Source organism: Ambystoma mexicanum, chromosome 6p (assembly GCF_040938575.1).
Source record: "Ambystoma mexicanum isolate Mex_15411 chromosome 6p, UKY_AmexF1_1, whole genome shotgun sequence".
NCBI classification, from domain to species: Eukaryota; Metazoa; Chordata; class Amphibia; order Caudata; family Ambystomatidae; genus Ambystoma; species Ambystoma mexicanum.
The window spans coordinates 1,388,040,813-1,388,065,988 of record NC_090935.1 but is presented as its reverse complement, the minus strand read 5'-3'; positions in this window follow the sequence as shown (position 1 = coordinate 1,388,065,988).

The window sequence follows — 25,176 nt, the reverse complement described above, 5'->3', positions numbered from 1 at the left end:
AAAACAGCATCACCGGGCTTAATCTCAGGTCCTGCAAAGACCTGTAAAACCACAAGTCATAAGAAACCAATGGGCAACGGAAGCGACACAGAATACAGGAAAGGTATCTTCGAGAAAAGCACCACTGGCCACACTGGAGAAGTCAGAGGACCTGTTGATTAACATGTCTACATACGATTACTCTCATCTAGATGGCCTATCTGATGCAGATTCTGCAGCAATCAGCATTTCTAATCCAAATCCCCAATTGGAAGTACATAAAAGGAAGTGCTTAGAGGATGGGTCCATCGCCAACTTACCTTTCCTCACCCTGGCTGAGAGACGAGCCAGGGTTTTAGGAATCGTAGTTGAACCACAAAAAAAAGATCTCCAACTTGGAAAACATGATTAGGCAATCTAGACTGGATCACCCTACTGATCCTGCATCCAAGGTCTCCTTGGAGGGCAGTTCAAACCATGCCCGGAGACAATAATGAAGAAACTCTGATGGAATTGATAGATCTAACGAAGTGAACAATGTCCATCATTTGGTATTCCTGGATTGAATGTTGGGGGTGGATAATGGGTTTGTACTAAACTGTTCTAACATTATGTGTTTGTTCCATCGTGTTCCAAGACAGTGGTTGATCAATTCTAAAGACATCAAGATCATCGACTTCCTAAATGAGAAAGAAAATCATCGAGTGCCCTTGGATATGGGCTCTGCCTCCTTGACCTCCTTGCACGTGGACGCCAGCTCTGAACTGCGAGCTCTGGGTTTTGTCTTTAAGGAGGCAGAGAGGCCAATAAGAATTGTTTCTGATAATAGAGAGCCTGTATCAAACCTAGAGGTGGATGTGAGGATCAGCAACATCAGAGCAGACCCAAAGGAAAAGGATTTATCCCTCTGGGGTGAATATTCAACAAGCCCAGTTGGAAAAAGGCTGTGTCCCTGAGTGGGATGAACTCAATAAAGGTTACCATAAACAACCGCACTGAAAACAAGAGGCTGGTCTTCAAGGAAAGCAGCGAGACCTCCAGTATTTAGTGTGTGCAATCCTGGGATGGGTTGCCAAGAGCCCTGGCACCTCGAGTTAAAGAATAGAGCCAGGGGGCCAGAGGACCTCCAAGTATGGATATCAGGTCCTGGGACACTAGGGGATTTGTCAACTTGTTGCAGTGTATGGATACTGCTGCGCCGGATTGGACATCCTATGCCTGCAAGAAACATGGCTACTGGAGACCCCATTTCTACATGTATATTCCTCCTATCTTAATTGCTAGGGAGGATAGCTCAGGGGCAACGTGCTTGCCTTGGAAGCAAGACCATGCACAAAAACACAGGTTTGATTCTCGGGTCCGTGCTTAGAAACCTCTCGGTAGTAAGCACGTTATAAATAGGTTATCTGTGTCATCCATCCTAACCCTTATATTCAGATCATAATACTAAAATCCCAGAACACACAAACAGTGGCCAGAGCTGCCGGGTTCTTCTTAACTTATACTGGAATCCCGGTGCTCAGGAATCAAGTTGTTTTGTGTATACTGTGATGGAATGGATTGATAAAATGTATTTGATACTTCTGGAACCCCTGCTGATAAACTCGGGATTTAAACATTGATTGCCTGAGGATGGGCCTGAGAGACATAAGGGGCTATATGTTGGATTGCCAAAGTAAAAGAGCCAGATCTCAGGACTGGTTGGAGGGGACAGAGCACAGGGGTATCCACATGCTAAATAGCCAAGTGAAGGGGGACGTGCTGGGGGCAAAGACCTGACATAACGGGGAAGCTAGTGCTACCATGGATTCTTTTTTTCTTTCCAGTAATATATTGCCCCGGGTCGAGTCCCTGAGAGTGCTCCCATCCAAACATAGTGATCACCAACCAATAGTTCTGACCTGGGTTGCACCAGGCATAGAAAAAACTGAATAATGGAAGCAAAAAGTGGAGCTGGAGGGTGGGAGGAACAGACTTCGAATTAGACCTCAAGAAGTCCCACAACTAACTGAAAATCTCTTTGCATGGCAATGATGGGATGAAGATGGGGTCAAGTATGAAAGTCTTTTGGCCATTTTCAGAGAGCATCAATGCAAGGGTTGTAAGCCCAAATTTAAATCCAAACACACGTACGATAAAGTGGTTCTAGCTCAGAAACACTTTTTTCATAAAGATCTTAGAGAATTGCGAGACCTCACATTGATTGTCAAAGGGGTACTTATAATAAAATGGAAACAGAGATATAAAAACTGGTTCACTTCCCATGAATTGATAATGTACCAAAGAGAAGCCAAAGCAATTATGCAGGCATTGAACTTAAATAACACCAGAAACCTTTGGCATCTTTTTAAACAGTAGGGAGAGTGCTAAATGCCCATTCCAACTGAACCCCATATCAGAAGCCTGTTGGTTTTCCTATTTTGGTAATCTACCCGCTCGCACTGATGAAACGGGAGAGAAACCCGGGAATGATGCACAGAACCAACGGGCTATTTATTTTGACAGGGAGGAAATCTTGTTACTGTTTGGGAAGGTCAGTAAGTTGCGTGCTCCAGGGCCGGATGGACTGACAAATGAAATGTTAAAGGCAACCCCAGAGGCTTGGGCCGACTTTTGACTGGCCTTGTTTCGGAGGATTACCCACAGGGGGAAAGTTCTGGCCTCTTGGAAACAGGCAGTGGTGGTCCCGATCTTCAAGGAGGGCGATAGGTCAGATCTTAAAAACTACCACCCTATCGCTCTTCTTGACGTTTTGGGTAAATTATTTGCAGCAGTCTTGTTAAAACAACTGAATGAGTGGGTGACCGAAACCAGGTCTTTTGATCCCTGACAAACAGGTTTTGGCAGGGAAGTCTGCTGCAAACTAAACCTCCTCCTGATTAGTCTCCTAAAAATGAGAATACTAAGGGGTGACTGCAAATTATACCTGGTGTGAATCGACATGGGGCATGTCTTTGATAGTATCAATCGGGAGGCTTTATGGAATAAAATGGTGGCCTTGTGTTGCCCACAGAATTTACTTTTGGCAATTAAGTACCCGTACACAGAGATTTCCTTGCAGGTTAGTCTTGACCAGGCAGGACTCGAGACCAGGAGGATCCAAACATTCAGGGGCCTAAAATAGGGATGCTCATTGGCACCTGCACTATTTGACCTGTTTATCACCGACCTGCAGGATTTCTTGGACCCTTGTTTGTCCTGCCCGCCAAAGATCAACGGGTTAGTCGTGGGTTGGCTTCTTTACACCAATAATTTGGTCAAGTTCTGCTTCTTACCAGTTCCTCATCCCTTTCCTACTCCTATTCACCTGCCCCAGTGACTCATCTGAGTCTTGCTCATAGTCCCTCATCACAGTCCTATTCTTAGTGCCTCATCAAGTTCTTTATCCCAGTACTACTCCTAGTCCTTCCCCGCAGTGCTACTCCTAGTCCCTAGTCTCAATCACTCATCCCAGTCCATCCCATAGTCCCTCACTGTAGTCTCTTGCCACAGTTTTACTCCTAATTCCTTGCTCCACTCCCTCTTCCCATTCCTACTCATTGTGCCTAATCCCAGTCCCTTGCCCAAGTCTTTTGTACATTCCCTCCCAAACTCCTTGTTCAATCCTACTCTCAGGCCTAATCTTAGTCACTAATCCCAGTCCTTCTCCTAGCCCCTCATCTGTGTTTTATACGCAGTTCATCATCATATTCCCTCATAACGGTCCTATTCTTACTCCAGCATCCAAGAGCTTGATGCCATTCCTGCTCCATATCCCATTTATTTCATCACAGTCAAACTCCTATTCCCTCTTCCCAATCCTATTCCGAGTACTTTGTCAGTCACTCGTCATTCTCTGAATGTCTTGTTCAAGTCATACTGCTAGACAATTATTCTGGTAATTCTCTTAATCATTTATGCAGTCCTACTCCACTTCCCTCATGTTGATCTTTCATCCCAGACCTTGTCCCAATGCTTCACATTATCCCCAGTTCCACTATCCCCTCCCAGTCGTACTCCTGTGTTCTCACCACAATCCCCTGTCATAAGCATTTGTACCTTTCTTACTCCCAGTCCTTTATCACAGTTCTATTTGTACTCTCATGTAACAGACACCCATCTATGATTTGCTCCGTTTCCTTTGTCCCAGTCCTCATCCAAGTACTACTACCTATCCTACAATGAGTACCTCCTCACACTACATTTCTGAGCCTCAGTGAAAATGTATATACATGTGTGTCAGTATCTCTTTCACAATATGGGAGATTGCCAAAGGCAGCAGAGACAGAAACAAGATCAAGAGGTCCCAAATGTGTCTTTCGCTCTTGGTCTTTATTGATATCATTTCAAAAGGAGAATACTCCTCCTGAAAGTCAGTTTTATTCCCTTGTCAGGTCTCTTGGAAAATAGCTATCTTGTGATCATGAGTACATCACATACATAAGTCATCTCTATGATTGGAGCTTATCCCTTTCCATATTCCAAGTGGTAATCTTTATATTTATAGAGCTAATTATATTCAAGGGGACTTGAGTTTCATGTGTGCATTTACCATTTGCCTGCACACTATCCATTGCATAAGTGGTCTCAATAAAAACCACAGGTGCAATCCTTGCCTGTTGAATATCACCATGTTCCCCAATTCCCATATATGCTACAATAGGCACTAAGTTAGCTGTACCGTCTAGTAAATTGTTGAACACAATCTCTTTTAATTTAGGGCTCAGTAGAAATAGGAAGTCAATTCAAAGTTTCTAGAGGTCCTATTGTTTTGTATTGGTATAGAGTGAAAGCCAATGCAAATCCTGGGCAGTGTCAGGTTCATCCCGCCCTACATTGCAGGTGGTGTCTCTTTGCCAGAGTAATTAACTTGTGCTATGGCTAACATTCATGTTTATATGTTAGCATTATTTCCAAGGAAGTGTGTGGAAATGTTGAGATGGTTTGCCTTGATCCAGCCCCTGTTGTTCATAAATATTGATGTTTTGTAACAATATCCCAAGGGATAAACATCAATAACAGACCCACTTTGGTACCCATTAGTGTCATGCTGTGGGATGGCCGCCACTGTATTAGACTTACTAAAAGATTCCGTTACACAGTCCCCTTCGAAACATCTGGTACCATGATGATATACTGAGTTCTTTTGGCCAGGAGTAGATGTTTTCCAATTTCCAGCCTCAAATTGTGTCACGTATTAAGTTCTCAACTTCGAGCATCAAAGTGGAGGATGACTCCAATTATCCTTCACTTAGGCAATGCGCCTTAACTAAGATGGATGCTAGCAGAGTAATCTACAGCCATAAATGTCTGCAGTTAAAACTGGCAGATGTTGTATTATAACTATCCCACCTATAATGATCTGCATTATTTAAAAATAAAAGCTGTCTTTATTGACGAGGTGCTCCATTTGACCCCTTGAGGTTGGGAGTGCCTGCTGCTTTTCTGGCTTAAAATAAATATGCCTTCTGGGAATGTTGCTAGTAGATCACCCATCTTGCACACCGCTCTAGGTACTGGATTTCCAATCAGCTTTCTCTGTTTCATTTATGTTGTTAAGACTATTATACAACACTGGGCTTCCCAAGAAGGCATCCAATCACTTGAGCAGGTTCAAAGGCAGGAGGTGAAAGAGAATGTGCAAGGCTTTCATAACAGCATTGCAAGATCAGGCTAGGCAACAGATAGCGGGGACAAAGTCTGGCTTGAATAGATCAGGGGAAAGGGGAGGTTTTAAGGATTTTGTGGAAGTAAATGATGGAAGGGGCAGCACGGATGCTCTACAGTTATTCAAAGGCATTGATAACACATGTCCATTCGCCATAGCTGTCTTTGAAGAAACATTAAGGCTAATGTGGCTGAGGAAGTTAAATAATACATTGTTGTGTCTTCTTGCACCAAAGAAATTGCAACTTGCCATAACAATGTTTATGTACTGTAATAATAAATGGCAGCCCTCACAGGGGCAAAACATGAGACGTTTACTCAACTAGCCCGATTTCATGACAGGATCCCCAAACATTGTCATGCACACTGTCTAAACAGGCAACATAAATGAGGTAGAGGACTTGCTAATAATAGGTGTATATCTGTAATCGTTGCCATCCCTACAGTGCAAAACTCTCTTGGTCCAAGGCTTATCCGCTTTTACCCACCAGACTAATTTTCTCTATGGTTTACAGACCCTCTCTGCCACCCCACTTTGGGGGTAACATTGGATATGTGATGGCAAAACTTTCACTTGATTACTCAAAACATGTATTGCTGGGCAATATACATATATGTGCTGAGACTTTAAGTTTACAAGCAAAATAAATCTACTGAGTTCAGATTCTCCAAATTTGACCCAATAGGTACATACAGCAACATATACATGAGATGACAAGCTGGATCTAATCATTGCAAATCCTGATGCTATACAGGTTACAAAGCCTTCTCTTCTGAACACTTAGCAGTACTTTTTTTCCGCAAAGAAGAAGCAAAACTATTTCCGAAAAGTAGTAAAATATTCCTGCAGGGAGGTACTATGTGCATCCCTCAGGAGAAAATTGTGTACAGCGCATGTGTAGATTCCAAGAGGCAACTTCATCCAATGTTGACAAATAGTAGCTCCCGAACCACAGTGGCATCCCTTTACCTAAAGCACATTGAGGTGAAATAATCTATTTATTGTACTTGTTTCAATATCATTCCAACAAAAACATCCCAAGGTCCTCCAGTAAATTCAAAAGATCATGTTGTCTTGTATACGACACTTTTTACACGTACATAAACTGTAATTAAAACTCGAACCTCAACCAAAGAAAACTCTTGGGCATATGATTAACAATGTGAAGCGCCAGCACATTGAGTTCTTTGTTAACAGTGTATAGGTATGGACTGTGTCCATTAGAATGAAGTTCTGGAGTTCCAGTGTCATAGTCTCTCCCCTTACTTCATGTGAAACCATCCATGGCATTACCCCTTCATTTTTGTCCTAATTCCTCGCAACTTGATAGCTGCTCAGTAGTTCTCAACTCCAATTTTCTTTCAATTACTGTTGCAATGTTCCCCATATTATCTCACATTTTGGTGGACAGCCTCTGTTTTCGTAGACCATGGTTTTAGGTGTGTAGCTCTGTCAGTGCCCACATTTACTAAATGCTCAATTACATTTCTCCTTATTATATTAATGATACCCAATTAACATTCATGCAGCTACCCCAAAAACCGAATGCATCTAAGAAAGGTATGTCTCATTCGAAATCATTAAAATGAACAATTCTCTTGTTTCTTAGTACTTCACAATCAATGACAAGACCTACAAAACCTACACATTCTATTACATCCTGGCAACTGTAATCTAGGACCTAGTACTTCTCTTATCTCCAACCAGAGAAATCGAAATCCCATGATAGTTATCAGGACATGTATGCAAATACATCAACGGTAAATCATAAATTGGAAGAAAGTGTACGCTTTAAATATTCCATAGCCATCGTTGGGACATTTAAATTAAAACTCAATGGGCCTCATTCCGAGTATGGCGGTAAGGGATAGCGGCCACCGGTAACGAGACCGGTGGCGGTAATCCCTTACCGCCATACTCCGAGTTCCCTCTGCGCCCTCGCCCTTAACGCCTGCTTTGAGCAGGTGTTAAAGTCGAGGGCGCAAAGGGGCCTCCAAGCCAATAACGGTGACCGTAATGAACGGTCACCGTTATTTGCATCTTCCCCATTCCCATTGAGCCCTATGGGGGCTCATTTGGGAATGGGGAAGAGCCTTGGTGAATGGGGAATTACCGCCCCGCCAACCTTGGAATGGGGCGGTGATTCCGCCATCCACCAAGGCGCTGCCGGTCCGGGTACGGCGTCAACCAAGGCGTTAATAGCGCCATTGGTTAGCGCCGTACTCGGAATGAGGCCCAATGTTGTTGCACCTGGGTCTTGCAACTTATCACAATGTCCAGGAGAGAATATGCCACGGTACTATATCTATGTAATTTGACTGCAGCTGTGGCAGGAGGAGCAGACCTCATGGAGTGTCAAGAGTAATGCTCAATACTTTTGGAACATCTAGTAAAATGATGAACATAAACTATACATATGCCTCCAGAAGTATAAATGAACATTCTGAAATAAATTGTTTTACCCTTCAGTTTTAATGTACATGCCAACAAAAATGTATATGCCAGAAAACACGTTGTGTACTGGCTTTCAATCAACAGCTGCTAGTCGAGCGTGTCCTTGTCTTCATGAGGTGATTAAGACGGTAAGAACATTGCATTAGATCACATGTCTATGTCAACAGTCATGATGTGACATAGGAGAACTTTGTCATAATCTATAATTCAATTGGGACCACTATCTGCTGAAATTTGATATAGAAAATATAGAAACACCATATCAGAATTTGCAACCTATCGAAAATAGAAAAAAATGTACCGGCACCGCCCTGGTGCAATGGGAAATTACCGCCCTATTCCGAGTTGACCAGGGCGGTAATTTCCCATTCCCCAGGGCTCTTCCCCATTCCCAAATGAGCCCCCATAGGACTCAATGGGAATGGGGAAATTGCAAATAACGGTGACCGTACTTTACGGTCAACGTTATTGGCTAAAAAGCCCCTTTGCGCCCTCGTCCCTAACGCCTGCTAAAAGCAGGCTAAAATCAGGCGTTAAGGACGAGGGCGCAAAGGGAACTTGGAATGTGGCGGTAAGGGATTACCGGCACCGGTCTCGTTAACGGTGACCGGTATCCCTTACCGCCATACTCGGAATGAGGCCCACTGTCTGAAATTGTAGTGTTAAATTTCCAGGATACCTGCCAGATGAGTATTTAAACCTGTTGTGCATAGGGATGCCTGGTCATAGGGTACATATGTTATTATTTTAAATTCATTTGAGCAATATGTGTTGTTAATTGTTTCAAACGTATGCATCCCAAAAAAGGAAGAGTCAATAATGATATGATATGATATTTATAACACACTTAATACCCAGAGGTTTCTAAGCGTGGACCCTGGATCGAACCTGTGTTGCTCCATGTTGTCTTGCTTCCAAGGTGAGCACGTTGCCCCTGAGCTATCCTCCCTGCAAAGGGATGAAAGGGCCAGTCAACAACCTCCTATTGACAACAAATGCATTCAATTGACCTATACGCACAAATTGTTTGCTTACAGGTTGAAAGGAATGGAGGAGTTCACAACAATACATTTTCTACTTATTGTTAAATGGTATGAAAACAAACATAAGAAAGATAACTTTATGTGAAACTGGAAAAGAAATACAATTTGAAACAAAAGATACAGCGGGACTTTAATGCAAACGTCTGTCCAAACCAATGTTAAAGAACGGAAAGAGAAATAAATGATGTTAGAAAAGCATCCATGTTATTGATATAGTGACTGGACATCCTATTGTCAAGCATAAGCCGAATCACAGATTGTTATTTTTGTTTCCTGTCACTCACCATGCTTTCCTCTACCAGCATGTCTCACCTCAGGTACAAGCAAACACAATTAAAGTGCAGAGCTCTGTAATGTATGTAGACGCAGCCACAGTCTTAGCCAGTCTATCATCTCAATCATACTCCCAATCCCTCATACTAGCCCCTTTCCCCAGTCCCACAGTCATATTCTCTTAAGCAAGTCCCTCAGCCTGATTATTGATCCTAGTCCCGTGTCCCAGACCTTCACTGGTCCTTTGCTCAGTCCCTCATCCTAGTTCACCTTGCAAGCCCTCATTCAAGTCAGTTGACCTTGTATCTTCTCCCAGTCTCACTCCAAGCCTCACTCATGTGCCTCTCCTAGTCCAAAATTCCAGCCCTGCTCCTAGTGCCTCATCTCAGGCCATCATACCAGTCCTACTCCTAGTTCCTCGTCCTAATACCTCATTTCTGTCCTAATCCTAGACACTATTACCAGTCCCACACCAAGTCTGCCTGCTAGTGTCTCAACCCCAGTAACTCATCCCAATCCTAATCCTATCACCTCACCACAGTCCCGCACCCCATTCCTCCCCACAGCCCCTCATCCAAGTCCTAACCCTAGTCCCTTATCCCATTCCTACTCCTTGTCCCTCATCCCAGTTCTTTCCCCAACTCACATATCCGAGCCCCCATCTCAATCATTCCCCGGGTCACTAGTCCCTGTCTTATACTTAGTCCTCATTTCAGTCCTTCTCCTAGTCCCACGTCCCAGGCCCTCATCCCAATCCCGCTCTTGGACCCTCTTCAAGTGTACTAGTCCCTCACCTATGCTCTTCTCCCAGCCCTCATCTCATGTCTTCATCCCAATCTTACTGCTCTCACTTCATCCGGGTCCATGTCTCAGTCCTCCTCCTAGTACCTCTTCACAGTCCTGCTTCTACTCCCTCTTCCCACCTGTTCATTGTCCCAAGCCCCAGATCCTTATTTATTTTAATTGTTTTTTGGGTTCTAAGTGCAGCTCAGGGATTCTAACCTATGTTGCTCTGCATAGCCTTGCTTCCAAGACCACCCTGTTGCCCCTGTGCTATCCTCCATTCACGAAAGCCTCAGTAGTATATGCCCCCCTACAGGGGGTCACATGTATTATGTATGTGTGCATTATATTTCATAATGGTATGGGATTTCTTGTTGGCTTGTAGTCAATGGATTTTTATAATTCACACCATTTTGTTAGACATTGTTTACAGCCCTGAGCGGGTTTTAACATTATTGACAATGCCTGATGGGATGGGATGACATGTTTCAAGTATTTAATTAGCCAGAATAGATACACAGCTCAGGTAAAAACAATCATATGATGCCCAGCATTTTGGATTGCATGTCCTTTGAGATAGGACTGTTCTTCAAAGGCTGGACACAAATGAATGCCTACAAATAAAGAGTGCAATGAACAACTGTAAGAGCAAACACTAATGGATGTGCCACTGCTTTTTGTGTGTTGCCATCCTTGATCCTTGCTATGAGTACATAAAAAGAACATTTTCCATTTACATCAAGCCGATGTTCTTGCCTGTTTTCATTTGCATTCCAAAGGAACAGTTCAATTACTAGACGTTTCAACGACACAAGGAAAAAAACATGGTTTGTATGGTGTTGTTAGAGCCAGCCTAACTTGGTCTTAGATCTAAGGGCAAGCTAGCATTCACATATGTTTTTAAAGCTCTCTTGGTTGATGCAAGAAAGGCCATAGAAAAACGTGCAATGTTTTGAGTTGGCACTATGCAAGCTATTGAAACACAAGTGTATGTAAGAGACATGGAGTTAATTTAACCTAGCAAGAACACCATCCCTTGAGCTTGCTGACACGACTGCATCTTTCAACAAAGAATCTGTCACTCCAACTGATTATGTACAGAGATCAAAAGCAGTGACCAAACAATAGAGGCAGATGCCACACAGCAACACTGATGCAGAAGGGACTTAAAGATGCTCCACACAACAGTTTTCAGAATATCTTCTTTTACAGTGTACATGACGCTTCAGTATTTCATAATAACATCCTTCAAACACAGCGTCTGTGGAAGGTGTACCTCTCTTTCTATGCACATCTCACTGACACTAAGGTATCTCAGTGCATTAAATGGACCCCCGGAATGCTGCATGCACCCCTGCAGTCCCTGGGACAGAACAGTACAAAATCAAGTGTGTGCTTCATACTTTAGGGTTAATACATTGACAATCATGGTTTAGGCACAAACAGCCCCTAATAAGAATTGTTCAGTAACGGTCCAGTTTGTGGTGTGTAATGTGTAAATGGTAATTGCAATTCTTATATGTTGTTATTCGTATATTGCCACTACTTCACAGTTGCATTAGAGACTAAGACACCACCAAACACTTTCAAAACATATATCAGGAACTTGGAACCTGTGGCTCCCACGTGCTTTGGACGATGATTTATATTGCTCGCCACAGACTATGCTGGCTTGGGATGTTGAGAGTTGCAGTTCAACATTTCTGAAGCCCAAGCCTTGGTCTGCAACCTGCGCCTAACCCTGATGTCTTGGAATATGAATCCATTGATTCCTAACAATTGACTATGCTTTTTTTAAAATTGTGTTTATAATTATAAAACTTTGACACAAAAGGAAAACAGATACTTTGCACAAATAATACACAAATGTCGGACAATCCAATCATATACATAATACAATGTCTAATAACACATACCTACAAAGAATTAAAAAAGAAATAAATGGCATATGCCAAAGCAGCCCAACTATCTCATTTGCCCATGTGGTCGACTGACAATGGCCTAGCCTGCTCTCGTCGACAAAGCTTACTCTGAAGATATGGGATGGGGTCCTGCAGAGGAAGAAGATTGTTAGGGGAATGGGTGCACTCACTCTGGTCTTTGGTAACCCCACCTTTACTCTGGGCATCCCACCGAGAGCGTTCAGGAGTTGGAAAGAAGGAGACCTTCTCACGCTGGGCCAGTTATTTGTAAAGGGTCATCTGTGATAATTTGAGGAGAGTAAAAAGAATATAAAGCTCACGGAGAAGGATAGGTTCTCCTACGGCCAGATCTGTCAATGGATTACGCACCCCAAAATAAGAGAGAAAGCTACACAACCCCTAAGCCCATTTGAACTTAATATGGGGGAAGACACACATAAGGGAAGCATTCAAAAAACGATATCGACTGTTACGAGAGGACCTCCTGTCTCTGCATCGCCCGGACTACATGTCTCGCTAGGAGGTGGATTTAGGCTTGCAGTTAGATGATGTATCCTGGCTGAAGATATGGGCCAGAGTCTGTGCCTCATCTAAATGACAAACAATGAGTGTGTGTTGAAAATGCTATTCTGATGGTACTATCTGCTGGTACAGATTCACCACTTCCAGGCCCTGTTACCCCCTACCTGTTGGCGAAAGTGTGGGGCCCAGCGCTCGTACTTTCATATGTGGTGGGAGTGTCCCCTGATGCATACCTTTTTGGAGAACATTGTGCAACTGATTCAAGACATCACGGGGAGTTGCCTACCGTTGTGCCCGAAAACAATACTGTTGGGGGCTCCGTGTGAGGGGATATATCCAAAAGTGGGAGCCCAAGCAAAGCTAATAACTCACTTGGTGCTGACAGGACGTATCACTACTACCCAGTGCTGGAAAACGGTAGAGGGGCTGGATTTAGGGCGATGGTGGATTAAGGTTTGGGATATATTATTGGCCGAGAGAGTATCGGCTGCAAAGGAGGGAACGCTGCTTAAATTTCAAGCAGTTTGGACACTTCTGCTCGAATTCAATCAAAAATTCCCAGCCCTGACCGTTAAGCCACGTTTGGTGAGACTTTATTTGGACCGGAATGGTGACAATGTCGTGAGATAGAATGGCAGGTTATGTGGAAATCTGAATATCTGAGGGGACTTGGGGGAGGGAGAGGGTCAGATAAGTTTGAATGATATGTATCGCTTCAGCAAATGTTATGTAATTACATGTGATGTTGATGCTCCAACTATAAAAATAATAAAAAATAAGTTTAAAAAAAAGAAAAAAATGAATAAAGAGTCATAGCAATTATCAGTAAAAAGACATTTATTTTCCATATAAAATTTTAAATCTTATTTCCACTGCATCTAAACAAAGTAAGATGAAGCAAATTTGCATTTCCAGATTAATAACAAAAAATAATAATAATTAGGTGGCCTTAAATATCTTTTCGGCATAATGTGGCATTAAAAGTCTAATAATAATTTTAAAGGTCTCAAAAAAATGTTACTTCCTCTTCAAATTTCATAAGATACTTATTAACACTTTTCCAGACCTATGTAATGGCAATTGTTAATCCACGGCTATAGCCCGACAAACACCTCAACCAGAATAGTTCACTACTCATATTTTCCAGGTTTTCAGTATAGTTACTCAGATAGCATTCGTATATCTGTCTCAAAACCGGACAGCAAGTCAACAAGTATCTAGCTGATTCAACTATTTGAGCATCAAGGCAGATTCTACAAGTACGTTCTTCTAGTGGCATGCTCATCCAGGCCCCTTTAATCTCTTGGATATAAAAGCGGTTAAGCATTATATTAAGAAATATTCTATGTTTGGCCAAGGAGGGCAATAGTTTAAAATATACTTTCAGCTTTTTATACCTGAAACACATCATGGAAAACGATTTCTGGGACCTCAGGTTAGAAACGGTTTTGTGACTTAGCACCCAGTCCCATTTCTCGACACTGTTTTTGAAAGATTTGAGCACTACACCTTCTCCGTATTCCCATTTGGGTGTCCAATCAATTTAATCCAAACATTGCTCATGTATTTCTTTAAATTTCTGCAGAGCAACACATTTACCACCCACCAATGAGGATTTGAGGACAAACAAGAGACAACTAGCTCCAGCATACCCAATCTTTATATACAGCTTACCTCTGGTGTACTAAATTATAGCCGCCAGAGAGTTCAATCCCATCTCAAGTCTTATTGCTTTAATTGGGGTATAGTTAATTGACTATGCTAATTAGGATTGAGGGGCATTAACGTCAAAACCATCTGTATAGCTAAAGGTTGCTGACCTAGGAAGGAAATGCTAAATGTACAACTATGCCTCTACACATCATAAACACGCATCATATGTAAACCATCACATTGATTAGCAAACCATCCACATGGTCTGAAGTCTGTTCGTCATTAGCTGATAATGTTAATAACATCATCCTCACAAAAGCCCTTTTTCACTGATTCAAAATCCATAAGATTGCACATACAAAACATTAAAATACCATGCCCAACAAATCAATATCATCAAGCTATATTAAAAAACGTGTGCAATATCTTATCTTCCCAATTTCAATGTCTCATGCATTAGACTTTACTCAAAACAATCCTATTGTGTTACTTAAATGAATATTCATGGCATGCGATATCTGAAATCTAGCATCTTCAATTTCGGTCTAATAGACCACCATCATCCAAAGACAGACAGAAAAAAAGTTATGAGGTATTTTTTCCAAAATCTATAGTCTGACAAAACACAACTCATTGCGCTAATTTCCTTGTTTTCAACAGAGCCGGTTAGAGTAGCCCGAGGTAATAGTTCCAGCCTAAGCGGGTCAACATTTCGGTGTGTTGAGAAGTAAGACTAAAGCTACGCATTCCAGCAGGCAGCTCTCGTGGGCAATTAGTGAATAGTCTCTTACAGTAGATTTAGCAGTTGATGTAGTATATTTAATAGTTATTTGATGAGATTTACTGTGTTGATCCAGATAGGTGGCAGAAATTACTTTCCTTCCATTTGATGTTATATTCTTAAGCAAACTTGACCATTGAATATGTCCCAATAACTGGTTATTCTGTTTCTATCTCTGTAGTGTACCGCATCCTCTATGATGGACGGTCTTAAGATTAAGTCGTATAATGTACCCAAAATTATGCCTCTAATTCTAGTGGTAAGCGTGATAAAATGTAACACACGTGGGGCTTTCTCAACTCTACATGCCAAGTGGCAGCAGTCTACGAGATCCCCAAGAAGGGACACAAAAAGCTTTCTGGTTCCTTTGCAATTTAGTTAAGTCTGATTGGCCCCAGATTCCAGAGCCGTTTTACTCTCTCCTCACGGTTTTCATTGTTGTACACCTTTAGTATTTGCCTCACATGATTATGTGATATAGTATGTGAGAACCTGAATATGTCACTATTTCTTTGAGTCATTTTGAAATGTACCTTCCCATATGAGCCTTGCATGATAGGTTTTGATTGAAACTCAATCCGAGCTAATCCATCATGTGTACTGTTCCAATGTTTGCCCTTTGCAGAAATGCACTCGTTATGTACGTTTTATCTTATCAATAGCCTTTCTGGAGGAAGTATTTTTCTATACAGTCAGATAAGGAACTAAAGACAGTGGCCTCATTAGGAGTTGGCTGGTGCAGGTTCAATGTGGCGGTGTTAATGTATACAGTAACCGCACCACTTCAACTATGAGTTGGACAGAAAGTTGGAGGATTCACCTTCAGCTGTAAGCTGGAGATAAAACTGCTGACATTATGCTCATTTTTGGTGGAATTGCTGCAGCAGAATTACCACCAGATTGATTCTGCCGTAAATGCCCCAATGAGCCCTATGGACTAAAATAAAATGGGGATCTACACTGCTACCTCCACTTGTAATCCAGCAGTAATACCACTGGATCAAGTAGCAATAACGATAATACAGTTTGGTGGTACCTGGGCAGATTTACCACCCAGATACCACCAAACTTGCAATGAGGCCGCATAAATGAATATTTGTTGTGCCTACGGCGTTCATGAAATCTAAACCACGTGATTGATGTATATCAAACATGTTATACATCTGACTTTCACATTGGGGGAATAATGGAGTTACTTTGTCATCTCTGATACATGAAGACTTAGCATATACATTTTAAAGTAGGAGCACATAGGGCACATCCTTGTGGGATGGACCTTTCTATATATACTTCTTTAACTAGATCCCCATGACTCTGAAACCTAATTTGGCTAACTTTTTCTTATTGAAAGAAACTAAAATGCCCATGTTATTTCTAATAATAGTCCTCCTGTCCTGAGTTAAAGCTCTTATTTGCTATTTATGACAACTGCCCTTTCCTTAAGCAAAGGCCACTTAACGTATGCACTCTTTGTTTCTGTGCTTTGCTCTAACAGATCTAGCTGGGCTCTAGGGGGGGTCTGAGCAGGACTGCGTGAGTGACTTGATGGGTTTAGCATGGGAGCTAATGTGGGAGACAGGTTTGGCGATGCACGCACCCTCTGCCCCATACCTCCCCTTTTTCCTTCATTCTTTCTACTTCAGACTGCAGTTGAGGTAGTGTTACTCTGTCCGCAATGGTGCCCATTCATTTTACCCAAAATGAAACAGTGGTAAGTTTCACCGAAAGCCAAAATACTGAAAAATACCGAATATTTTAATTAAGTATGTATATGGGAGTGGATAAGGGGTTACAATGGATGGGGTTGGGGTTAAAAGGGTAGAAAAATGGGGCATTTGGGGTGAACCCCCAGATAAAAAATTAAAATAAATTCGGTATTTGTTTGGTATTTTGCCCACTCTGAAATGTAACATAACCTCTGCAATTCTCTGGGAGACCTCATTTGTTTCATGTTTGACTATGTCAAACGATTGCAAGAACTCCATTAGGTCATCGGACTGGCTGAATTTTGTAATAATGATCTTTCTTAAAGATTGCCAGTCTATGGGGTCTTTCGTTTAAGTCCTGTCTTCCCCCTCTTTGCTATGGCTTGGAAGAGGTTAGACAACTATTCTGGCCAACGCTATTTGAGGTGGTAGCAAGATATTCTCTGTTACTTGTATAACAGATGTGGTGACTATTCCAACCTTTACCGCTGAGGGTTCTTGTGGGATGTTGCAGATGTAATGCCTTGTAGATCTGCTGTGGCTCCAACCGATTAGGGTTTAATTTGATCCATATTCCTCAGACTATGCTTGCTTTCCTAGAGGTCCTAGTAGTGGGTCCAGTTTTAGCAGATGCGGACAGGGTCTGCTAATTAAATGTTACTGGACATGTCCGCATTTCAAGAACAGGGCCGGAGAGAGGGTTGTAAGAATTGCCACAGGTTCCAGGCTCTTCTGCCATAGTGCAACTTTTGGAGCCTACCTCTTTCGTAAACGTTGTCACTTCCTCCATATCGCCTGTTTCAAGCTCACTCAGTCTATGTCTCCTCCTTGCGCTCCTAACCAGAACTTCTGCGAGCTGAATCACACTTGGTGAAGAAGTAGCAGAAGGGGGGGATAGGCGAGTAAGGTAGAAAACTCTGATTGAGGATTTCTCATAGTCAGAGAGTCTTGTGAGGGATTTCCCTGTGCCATTAATTCGGTGATGTTGGGCTGAAACAAAGGCTTAACTTTATTCTCTTTAGATTGTGAAAGCATTCCTATAGAAGATTCTACAATGGCCAGCTTACACATATTACCCCTCTCTCATATGGGTGTTTGTGCATGTAGAATTGCTATCGAGGAAACTCATGAAGGTTATCCTTTTATAAAGGATCCAATGATAGACGTGATACAAATCAGATTTATGTAGACAACCCAATGAGTAAATTGGAGTAATATGCAGGTCACAGAAAGTAACGGAGCAAAGGAAACGGGGAGGTGGCCTGAAGATCAGAGTTGCCACCTATCACTGGAACTTGTCATTCTGTTGCACCAAAGTACTCTGGTCAAAGCCTGTTGAATAAAAAACGTTCAGGTGTTTAAAGGATGAAAAGGTAATCAATAGTGATTTTGGATGTGCTGTTTTAGAACATACAACACCACCTACTCTCCTGTTGATTTAATAAAGTCCAAGCTCTAGAAAATTAGGGCAGTGCCTTAGTCCCTCAAGTTTATATCTGTTTCCCATCAGAGCTGGCACAATGATTGCATGTAGACTTCCCTCAATTTCATGTTCAAATAATTGTGCACCATTTCCTAGATGTAAATTAAAATCACTGCAGACCATTAATAGTTCTTCATGTAAATCACTCTTCCTATTTGAATCTCTAAATATTAAAATTGTCTCAGTCAGCAGAAGTATTTTGCCATTTCTCCCCCTCTGACCTGTTAAGGATTTCAATCAGGCGACACACACCTTAGTCTTGGGCCAGTATGCAGCGCACAATTGAAATGCTTATGTTCGATTAGATTCAATATTGAGATGATACACCACTCATATCACACCCCCTTTTCAAATACCCCAGGTCACAATGGACCATGAGCCAGGCTGGTGGATAAAATGTAATATTTATTTGTTTATTTTAACAATAAAAGACATCATACAATGTTTAATATGGGGCATCAATCACCAATGGGGTGATAAGAATAACAGGACTGTAAGCAATGCACTTTGTTTAACCTTCTATTGACACATCTACAAAACACCAGGGAATAGGAGCACTTTTTGATTTTAGGAAAGATAGCACTTGAGTTAGAATTTCCCCCTGCAGTGATCCCTCAACCCACAAATAATCATTTTTTTTTATTTTATTTTTTTAATATTTTGATTGGTTTGTTCAACCTTTAAAAAAAAGAAAATAAAAGAAACAACAACAAGATAACAATTAGCAAAGTTAGCCTTGTCATTTCCTTCCCTCCATCCCTCCTCATGTCTTTAACCAGGCCGTTATGACGTCTTCAGATCAATTAAACAAGCCCTTTATACTTTGAGATTTTATTATTTGTCTCTAATCACTTAAATTGGTTCCTGTTCTTCCAGCCGAGTTTTTAGAACGTGAAGGAAGTTTATCAGAGTAAATAGGACTGCTCTACTTGATCCTTCAAAGAGAGCTTTCCACCACGTTTCTGTGCTCCTTGGACAATAACCGTTAATAACTGGAGCAAAGATAAGTCCTCTTTGCTGCTCAAGATTCGGGCATGACATAATCAGATGTTTCAACGTTTCTCTGGCGAGGTTACAAAAGCGGCACATGGGGTTAAGATCTTCGTATTTTGGCCAGATACATATGCATTCTTTTATACGAAATGCATTTAATCTGAAGCGCATGTAGAGTGCTCTTGCGTACTGTTTTGGCAGGCGAGTTAAATAGGAATGGCGTTGATTAAAAGCTTTCGCCTCTCCCGGTGCTTCATGCAATGATTTAGATTTGGCTCTTAAGTCGCAGGTCTTAATCCAGTCCAGCCTCCACATCTTCTTCTTGGCTGACTCTGGAATAATCAATTTTAGGTGGATTAACAGAATCAGCAGGTAATCAGGAATGATAGATGGAAAACAGAATTAAAATCCGACTTTCCCTCCCCAAACAAGAGAGAAAAACAGATTTTAAACCGTGGCAATGCTAAAAATGTCATTAGGAAATGGATGAATAAATGAAACAATGTGTATAAAACTCTTGAAACAAAAACAATTCTTTACTGGAGCAAAACTGGAAAGATACCAGCAATGGATTGAGCCAAAGCGTTCAATTCGAAATTGAATGGAAGATTGAAAACAGTTTATAAGCAAAATGATACGTTGCAAATTTAGCAAACTTTTGCGATTCCCGTCTGAATTTACCAAAACGTTTTTTAATAAAAATGGGTGAAATATTGTAAACCGCGATGCAGATTTTGTGTTCGGGTGTAGTGATCTAGTGAGTTGCATTTTGAGAAAATGAAGGCGCGAAAAAGGAAAAGAAATCCATTTTTAACAAGTACAGTCTTACTTTACACTAGGGCATTCAGGCTAGTCTACCAGATTGAGACACAGTAAGCTCCAGGGTTGACTCACAAATTCAACCCTAGCACCTCCGAGCCCGCCCTGGCAGAACCAGTCCAATCACTCCAAACAGGATTAATCGCTTAGAATTTTACAAGACAAAATTATTAAGGATGTTGGCGCTAGCACAAGAAATCAAAGCAGAGTTTCAACAATGATTTTTGACAGTATTACAAGTTAACAGGATAAGTATAGGATAACCTAGAGATTGGGGTGGAACAAAGCAAGGCAGAGTATACTTTGAATTTCTATGGTTCCTATTGATACTCACAGTCCACTTTTAGTTTTTGGATTTTGGACAGTCAGCGCTCTGGTCACCACTCGGATCTGGTCTAACAAAGGATAGCCGGACAAAATCAGCGGGACAGGATCAGCTGGGCATGGACTGGTTACCGAATGGCACTGGACTGGCACTGGACTGGTCACTCGATACTACAGATCAGCTGGATGGCAGGTTTGCAGAAGGCATGCATTGAGTGAGCAGCAAGCCAGGTTAATTCAGGATGCTTCCCAAAACACCACAGCTTTTCCCTTGGTTATTGGTATTATTTTTGAATTGAGGCCCAGCTGAAGCAGGATCAGCAATGCTTGGCTTTGTGGTTGGGATCTGGAGTTAAGACGGATAAATGCAAGATGAAGACAGGAACAGGACAGGGGCTCTTATTTATAATGGCAAGTGACATCACAGAATATGGCAGGGGCAGGCTTTACTACACAAACCACTAACAATAAAATTGGGCAAGAATAGAAGTCTCCGTCTAGCTCTTTGCTGGTTGGATCTCAGAAAAATGATGTCATGTGTATGGGGTGATATTTAGAGTGTCCAGAAACCTCCCAGAGTTACTGAAACTAAAATCTAATTTTGCCACAAACACATATTTACACAATTGCAACCTTTTAGTAAATCAGATACACAGGTTACATATTTTTTCATCACATTTCAATCCAAACCCCCAGTTCGTGAAACCTGGTTTCGCTCCTCTACCAGTTTTTTGCACTTTCACTGGGATTTTCATTTCTCCAAATTCTACAACTTCACACATAATGGGGATTGTCATAAGGAAGATATCTACAACATTTTACATTTGCAACAAGGATGCTTTTCTTGTAATTCCACATATATCACCATTTCTGTCCCCTTGGTGTCACTACATTCTACCAAGTTTTAAACTAAAGGCCACACATTTACTTTTACACTGTGAACATTCTACATTGTTACCAATTTTGGTTGCTGAGTTAAAAGTCTTTAAAGTTTCCTTATGGAGTAGTATTTAGAACAAATGGGAGTCACTGTCTGTCATTTTTTTTCTTTCCAGCTGACACCAACTGGCATTTCCTTTCAAGCAGGATGGGCAGTTCCTGCAGCCTCATTGAAGTTTTAGGGTCTTTCACACCTCTGGCTTCCTTCCCTGAGAACTGCATTGTTCTGTGTTCCAACAGAGATGAAAGTCTGTTCCACCGTATAATTATCAGTGGGTTGACAGGATCTGCTGGCAGAGATAGCCCTTTTGGTAGAAAACCTGTTTTTCAACTTGGTAACTGAAGCCACCATGGGTTTAACATCTTTCACTTTTGATCTTAAATCCAGAATTAAATAAGGCTGCTACATCAAATAACACATGTGATATATTCTCCCCAGTAACAAACCCCTTTATATTTCTAAAGGCAAGTAAAACTTGTATTAACCAGTGTACTGTTTTAAAACACAGGCATTAGTTTTTCCTTATTTTGTAAGCAGCCTATTTTCAAACGTGGTGCAAGCTGACATTTCTTTCTTTGATTTGGTTTTGGGCAGCTCACTCAGATTTCAACAATGTCCTTGCAACTAAAGTCATTTTTCTTTGAATGCATGAGTTTTATCTGAACACTGGTATATGAAACTGACCAGGCTCAGATAGTTAAAGTTCTTTTGAAGACATCTGATGTTTGCTACATTGTAAAGAAAATGAACATGTGTTGCTGTGTTAGTAAAAATAAAGATCCTTTTTTATTTCTTTCCAAGCTACTTTGTCTGGGCCTTACATTCAGGAATTATGCCCAGATTTTATGAGGCACAATGAATTATCCTGGGCCTGGAAGGGTTTCCATTGCAATGATTTCAGAATGCACAGATGGAAATAGCATAACACAGAATTTTGAAACGTTGAAAAAAGTTTCCTTTTGAAGGGGAATTTCTGGCTTTTGCAGCAATGCAGTGCGGCCTTCACTTGATTCCATATGTATGGCTCAGAACACACTGGCATGCTCCTGCAACGTGTCCCCTGTTCCACCCCACCTGAAATGTGGGTGGCAGGATGATGCAGCCATCTTTTTGGTTGTTAATAATGTAGTTTTCAGATGCTTTTGTGCACAGGAGCCAGCACAGCCATTTTGCTGTGTCTTGCACAAATGGAGCAAAGTGATGTGGTAAAGCACAGCTGAGTGGGTCAATATATCCCACACAAACCCACCCCCCGGAATCTTCTGAGATATCAAGTTTGTTTTTTGAAGAAAAAGCAGGTTCAGTCGGGTCTGAGTCTTTCTTCCATCAGCGAATGATGCGACATGCTCCCCTTACTGACTCTGGTTAGAACATGGAACGATACCCCCAGCCTTCTCTTGTGTTTTTCATTCTGGTGTGGAGCGACACCCCAGATTTCCTTGGGTTTCTCCTTCCGTGTCCCAGAGGAGGTCCTCCTTGGTAATGATGGTGCAACCAGTGCAAATCTAGAAATGGAGCACAAACAGGTTACTACAATTTTCCCACTAGCTGCCCTCCAATCGGGGTGACAGCAATGGGATACGCATGCATTCAAGGACAATTGAAATATTCATATACTTCCGATGTATCCCCAAATGGTTTTTCTATGAACTACTATTTGTTGCCTGGTGTGGCAACTCTTTAGCTGATTGATGTGGACCCACTTCTCTCTGTCAAGTCACCTTTGGGGATGCAGATACAGTAGGCGACGGCTGAGATTTTGTCTACAATTTCAAAAGGTCCTGCCAGCTAGGCAGAAATGTGCGCTCTTTGGTCTGGTTCCTTTGGAAATTGTACAAGTAGACCCGGTCTCCTACTTGGTATTCTTTTTGGTTGGTTTTAGATCATAATGAGTCTTCATGCTGTCTGCAGATCTTTCTAGATTCCACTGGGCGTAAGCAGAAGCATGTTGAAGGTGTTTTCTCAGATTCTCAACATACTCATGAGTTGTGGAGGCATTTATCAATGTCTGCTCTTGTGTTCTAAAGAGCAGATGCTGGGGTAGCACCATCCTTCATTCAGTCATCAGCTCAAATGGAGACATCTTAGTTGCAGAAGAAGGGGTAGATCTGATGGCCATCAGGACAAGCGGTAATCGTATGTCCCAACTTGGCCCAGAGTGTGCCGCAAACATTTTAGTACGCTCACAATGGTTTTATTGTACCTCTCAACTCCACCACTAGAGGCCTAGCAGTATGCAATATGAAGTTTCCTTCTTACCCCAAGTATCTCCCACATCTTTGTCATCACTTTGCTGGTGAAGTGACTACCTCGGCCCGACTCAATCCTTTGGGGTAGGCCAAAACGCGAGAAGATGTGATTGATCATCGGGGCAGCTGCTGTTTATGCCTTGCAATGTGGGGCTGGGAGACATTCCACCCATTTGGTAAACAAGCATGTTACGGTTAACATTTACTTGTTCCCCCTGGAGGAGCGAATCACGGGCCAATTGAATTCTACTTGTAAATCTGACCAAGGCAATGTCATCCCCCTCTTCTGGAAGGGAGCTCAATGTGTGAGTGATGTTGGCTGAAATTGTGCACACACAAGACACCCCTTCAAGTATTGGTCATTGTCCTGCCCCATGTGTGGCCAATATGCAACCTCTCGCAAGATTTCTAATGTAGTATGCAACCCCTGATAACCGGCTGTGGCCGCATCATGGGCGTGACTTAGCATCAGGCTTTGGAATGAGGTAGGAACCACCCACTGGTCACAGCCAGATATAGGTCTCCTTACCAACAAACTGTCTTGCATTCAGAACATTTTTGGACATTTCATCAACACCCTGAGGTCCTCTTTCCCAATGTAATCAGTATCCATCAGGGGAAAGTTCTCAGGGTCCTCAATGTGTTGATAAAACTTAACAATAATCGGATCCCCTTTTTGTGCCATGATTAAATCAGCATCTGGTGTCTCCTTACTCCATTGGGCAGTTGAGAGTTCATTGTGAGAATTTGTCTGGGACCTAGTGATGACAGTGACCTGGATTTCCCCCAACAGGGACTTGATCTCGAGGAGCTACCCCTGGATGGCTCTGGGTTTGGCCAGCTGATCAGCGAGGTTGTTTCCAGTTTTGTCTGGCCCCTCTATTCTGGAATGACCCTTGATCTTCTTCCAATAGATGGTCATCCCACGAGAGGTAACCAGATCATCAATATTTTGGATGAGCTTGCCATGTTTGAGCAGTTTATTATTAGCACATAGCATGCTTCTGGTTTTCCAATTAAACAGCTGCTCCATGAACCCATTCCAGACATAATCTGAATCAGTGATTATGAGCAGTTTGTGAAGTTGGTGTTGGAAAACAGTGAGAATGGCTTGATGAACTGCCATCAACTCTGCCACCTGACTACTACTGAGAACGATTTTGTACCCATCAGAGGGTTACGGGCATCACTCACCCAAGCATTCCCAATGCCGGCCACCAGTTCCTTTTCCCCGTTCTTGTCAACACGGTAGGAGCACCCGTCCACATAGACTGTGGTCATTCCCTCGCACTTGTCTTCTTCATAGACTTTGTGCATGGAATTCTGGTACGCCTCCATGTTGTCCTGGGTTTTAAGACTTTCGTCCTCGAGACAGTTTTCTCTGGCACAATCATGCAAGTCAGCCAGACCTTGTGCGAGGGGACTCTTCTTGTTTTGGCCATATCTAACCTCCACAGGAAAGCCTTGCATTGACAGAATCCAGGAAGTAATTCTGGAATTATTCACATTTCCGGCCTGGATTCTGTCACTTTGGAGATATTGCAAAGGCTGTGGTGGATTCTCCTCTATGATGTGTTCGCCCTGGATGAAAGGGCGGTAATTTTT